This window comes from Mandrillus leucophaeus, unplaced genomic scaffold, assembly GCF_000951045.1.
Source record: "Mandrillus leucophaeus isolate KB7577 unplaced genomic scaffold, Mleu.le_1.0 Scaffold74, whole genome shotgun sequence".
Taxonomy (NCBI): Eukaryota; Metazoa; Chordata; class Mammalia; order Primates; family Cercopithecidae; genus Mandrillus; species Mandrillus leucophaeus.
In genome coordinates, this window is record NW_012108030.1 from 1,463,103 (window position 1) to 1,467,760 (window position 4,658).

The 4,658-nt window shown below is 49.4% G+C and overlaps 1 pseudogene; it reads left to right on the top strand.

The window, feature by feature from the left end:
* Positions 1-1,478: 1,478 nt before the first annotated feature.
* On the top strand, positions 1,479-3,011 carry LOC105528998 (annotated as a pseudogene).
* The last annotated feature ends 1,647 nt before the right edge of the window (positions 3,012-4,658 follow it).

Sequence of the window (4,658 nt, forward strand, 5' to 3'; positions counted from 1 at the left end):
GCCTCCCAAAGTGCTGGGATTACAGGCTTGAGCCACCGCGCCCGGCCTGGACTTTCTGTCTCTATAGATTTGCCTATTCAGGACACTCCGTATAAGAGGAATCGTGCAATTTGTGGTCTTTTATGTCTGTGTGTCTGGCTTTCACGTAGATGATGCATCCAAGCCTCATCCATGTTGTAGCGTGTGACGGTGCTTCGCTCCTTCCTATGGCTGGATACCTATGTAACAAACTTGCACGTTTAGCACATGTATCCCAGAACTGAAAGTAAAACAAAATAAAATAGTATGTGTTATTATAAAAGCGAAAGAAAAATATATTTCCAAGTACTGCTTGTGATACCCTGTGAATTGAACATTTCTGAGTGGCTCTTTCTGCCTTTCTCCTTCTCTATCTCTGTTTCTCTCTCTGTTATTTCTCAGTCTGCAACACATCATCACATCCCTGCACACCTCGACTCCCCCTCCACGAGCTCCTGTCTGCACAAGTCTGCCCCTGTGCTGCTAACCCGCAGCGTTATTCCTCTAAACAAATGTGAACCTGAATGAGCCTCTCCTTCAAGACGGATCCTGAGTGGCTGACTGAGCCTAAGTTTAAAATAGAGGCAAGTGGCCAATTACTGACTACAGGTCACCCACCTACTCTGACTTCCCTAAAAACCCACACCTTTTTCATCTCCGGGACTTTCAGAGATCACCTGAACCAACCAATCAGAGCTCAGCTGTGTCCACCAATGAGAACTCAGTAAGTTTCAATCCTTCATTTGCATAAACAGACCGGATTGGGAGCCTGGGCAGGACACTAAACCTGACCCTTCCCTTGGCTTGATGGAACACACCCTTCGTTTTACACTGGAGTCTCTCTGGTTTGCAAACTGTTAACTGGAATAAAGTCTCTTTCCTGCAAAATCCTTTTCAGAGAACTTTAGTTTATAGTCCTAATAGTGAATTTAGGAATAACCTAAAACTCCAACAAGGACACTGGTTATACAAACTTGGGTTTAGGATTTTACCAGCATGCCCTGCAGCCATCGAAAATAGACTTGCTGAGGAATATTTAATGGTACAAGGGAAGAGTACCCTGTTGAGGGGAAAAGCAGCCGGTCTTAAAACAGGACCAGTAATTTAAAAATTGGGTGAGACTTTCGGGGGCTGCTCTGGGCTCCAGCGTCTGCTTGGTGGCCGCCTCCCTCTAACTGGCCAGTGGCATGGAAGGGACCAGAGCCGAGCCCCCGGCCCACTCTGGCCCATCCAGGAGTGCAGCTGCATGATGCATCCCAGTCTTGGCAACTGCAGCAGGCAGGGAGGAGCTGCAGCGCCCGCCGACGCCTCCTGGGCCTCAGATCCTGTCACACAGGACAGCATGCACCTTAGATCCTGAAGAAAAGGCACAAAGTGTTCAAGTGATGTTTAGAAATCATTTGCGAGTGGATCTTACAGATTTGGTGCTAAAGCACCCAAGCGTTATGCATTAGATCCCGATGTGCATTCCTGGGAATTCTTGCACGGCCAGGGTCAGGTGTCTGTGGGTGCCCATCGAGCATCCTCCTCTCTTGACTGAAAATGACAATAACGACTCTTCATCATCCTCCTCTTTCTCTGAGGCTGATGTGGCAAATGGGGTCTGGGTCATTGCAACTGCTGTGGCATGATCTGCGCTGTCATGACGTGGCTGCTGCTGGTCTGCTGTGCAGACTTTGTAGTGACGCTTGTCATGCTGCTGCCTTCCAAAGACTTCCGGTACTCTGTGGTCAGTGGCGGTGCTTGCCTGTTGTCCTAGCTGGGAACCGCGCTCACCGACCCCAGGGCGGTACCCAAAGGAAAGGCTACAAAAGAATACACGGAGAGTGTGCAGCTGCAGCCCCGAGAAGCGATCTACACCTGCTCCAAGTGCTGCTGTATCAAGCAGAGATAGGTTAGACAGGCGGGTCACAGCCTCCCTTAAAGGGAAACAAACTTGCTAAATAGACGGAGAGAACAAACCGCCCGACATCGCACAAACCGCATCCTCGGCTCGTGGTCAAAACACCCTGCAGCAAGGAGGTAGAAGCGAAGAAGGGAAATTCCCCAAATTCGTGCAAGTGCGGAAACCCATGCTGAGTTAGTGTCCTCGGGCTGACCTAGGCTCGTTATAATAGTGAAAACACACCCCCGCGTGGAGACTTAAGGTGCTAATGAGACAGCGAGGTATGCACTAGCGTGTACAGCCACTGCGCATGCGGGCCTAAGAGACCACCCGGAACATGCTTAAGAGCAACACCGTCCCACCCCCGCGTGAGTAATCACGGAAGATTCCCCTAAAGGGAGTTTCCCCAGCGTCAGTCAGTGCCGTCTCATGTTTGAGCAGCCGCTCTGACCTGCTGTCAGAGTGCACTTTCACTTTGCCATTAACTCTCTTGCTTACTTTTACGTTGGACTCACTCTCAAATTCTTTTGCCTAGCGAAGTCAAGAACCTGAACTGGCCCACCAGCCTACAAAGCCAGAGCGTGCCCACCACTGCTGTTCTTGCAAGAGATGTGTTTGCAAAACGGGTCACCACAGCCTGAGGGTGAGCAGTGGTGTAGGAGATAAGAATCTGAGTTTTCCGTGCTCTTTCCTATGTGGACAGCTCCGTCTTCAGCCCACGGTCTGATTCTCTGTGGATTTCAGTTTATCTCCTGTGTCCGGGGACAGCGGACTGAATGCAGTGAATTCTTACCTCCAATAATTGTCATCCTGCCGACCTTGCTGTGCCTTGAGGATTGTCTGTTTTCACTTTCACTGCAGTTGTTTGGCTACTGAATCCACTCCATATGCAACAGACAAGACAGAGATCGAGAGATGGAAAAGTGAGAAGTCCACGTGGGAGCAGAGGCTGCCATGGGAAAGGGTGAAGGCTGTTTTTAGGGGTCCCCTTATTCCTTTGGATGAATCTCTTCTTCAGCTACCGATTTAGGCGACTGCCGATGATACCTGGAAAGGAGGCGTGGAGTTCTCTCTGGGAGGCCCCTCTCATCAGGCCGGAAATTGCTAACAGACTTTCACTTATTTACTTGGGGTCTGAAGGGAATAAACAGCTCACCTGGGACCAACAGGGCAAATGGAACCTACACAAACCAATTGCTTACAGCAGGCAGAGTGTGATGTATTTACAGTCACAGACTGAAGATTTTCCAGTTCTCACCTGTACAGCTAAGGAAAGGTGCACGGCCGCATGTTGAAGCCAAACGTCATTAACATTCCTGCAGAGTTAGGACTTTTAAGAATACTTTGCTGTTTTTTTTTTTTTTTTTTTTTTTTTTTTTTTTTTTGAGACAGAGCTTGCTCTTTCACCCAGGCTGGAGAGTACAATGGCGTGATCTCAGCTCACTGCAAACTCTGCCCCCCGGTTCAAGCGATTCTCCTGCCTCAGCCTCCTGAGTAGCTGGGATTACAGGCATGCATCACCACACCCAGCTAATTTTTGTACTTTTAGTAGAGATGGGTTTTCAGTATGTTGGCCAGGATAGTCTCAATCTCTTGACCTTGTGATCTGCCCGCCTCAGCCTCCCAAAGTGCTGGGATTACAGGTGTGAGCCACTGCTCCCAGCCTTTTTATTTATTTATTTATTTATTTATTTATTTATTTATTTATTTAAGACGGAGTCTCACTCTGTCGCCCGGCTGGAGTGCAGTGGCACGATCTTGGTGCACTGCAACCTCCACCTTCCGGGTTCAAGCGATTCTCCTGCCTCAGCCTCCTGAGTAGCTGGGATTACAGGCACATGCCACCACACCCAGCTATTTTTGTATTTTTAGTAGAGACGGGGTTTCACCGTATTGGCCAGGCTGGTCTCAAACTCCTTACCTCGTGATCCTTCCGCCTTGGCCTCCCAAAGTGCTGGGATTACAGACATGAGCCACTGCGCCTGGCCAAACAAGCTACTTTTTAAGAAACCGTTTCGGGGAAGAGGGAGAACTGCTCCAGGTTCCTCCCCGTGGGTTACTATGAATACACTGCAGAACATCTTGGTCCAATGGACAGCCGTTCCTGTGTGGTCCTTTGTCCCTCTCCTGTTTTAATTTTGTTTCAAAAATCTTGAGTGTGTAAGGGCCTTGGAACTGATTTTTGTTGTTCCAGCGAAATTAGCACTGTAAACATAGCACCTGCATGAGAGAAGAGCAGCGTCTCGGTGGCCTGATATTAATACTTTGGGCAGCTCAATGCTGATGGTGGTGTGGGGGACCAGGGGGCTGCCAACCTACCCCTTGGGCACCCTGGGAAGGCGCAGGGACCACAAGGCGGCCAGCTCCTGGCAGGGGAGACCGTGTGTGCCACGGTGCAGGCAACACTCATGCCGGGAATGGTCAGGATGGCACCAGCTTGTTGGATTTTTTTGTTGGCATTTGTGTTTGTTTCTCTACTCACCACCCAAGTGATAAAATAGGATCCTTGGTGCAGAACTTAAATTATCCCAGAACGCCAAGAGTTCCCCACCTTGGGGACTTGTCTTAAACTCGCCTGGTTTGTACGTTTCTGGCGGGACGCATGAAGAAGCATCTGTGACAAGTCTGAGGGTCTTCCTTTCAGCCTGCCTCCCACGCTAAGAAAAGTTGGTGTTTCCCTCCCGGAAGCTGTTGTGAATTTCTCTTTATCTGGGAACTGTTTTGGTTTTGTTTTTAGTTGCTCTGTGCTCCCTCT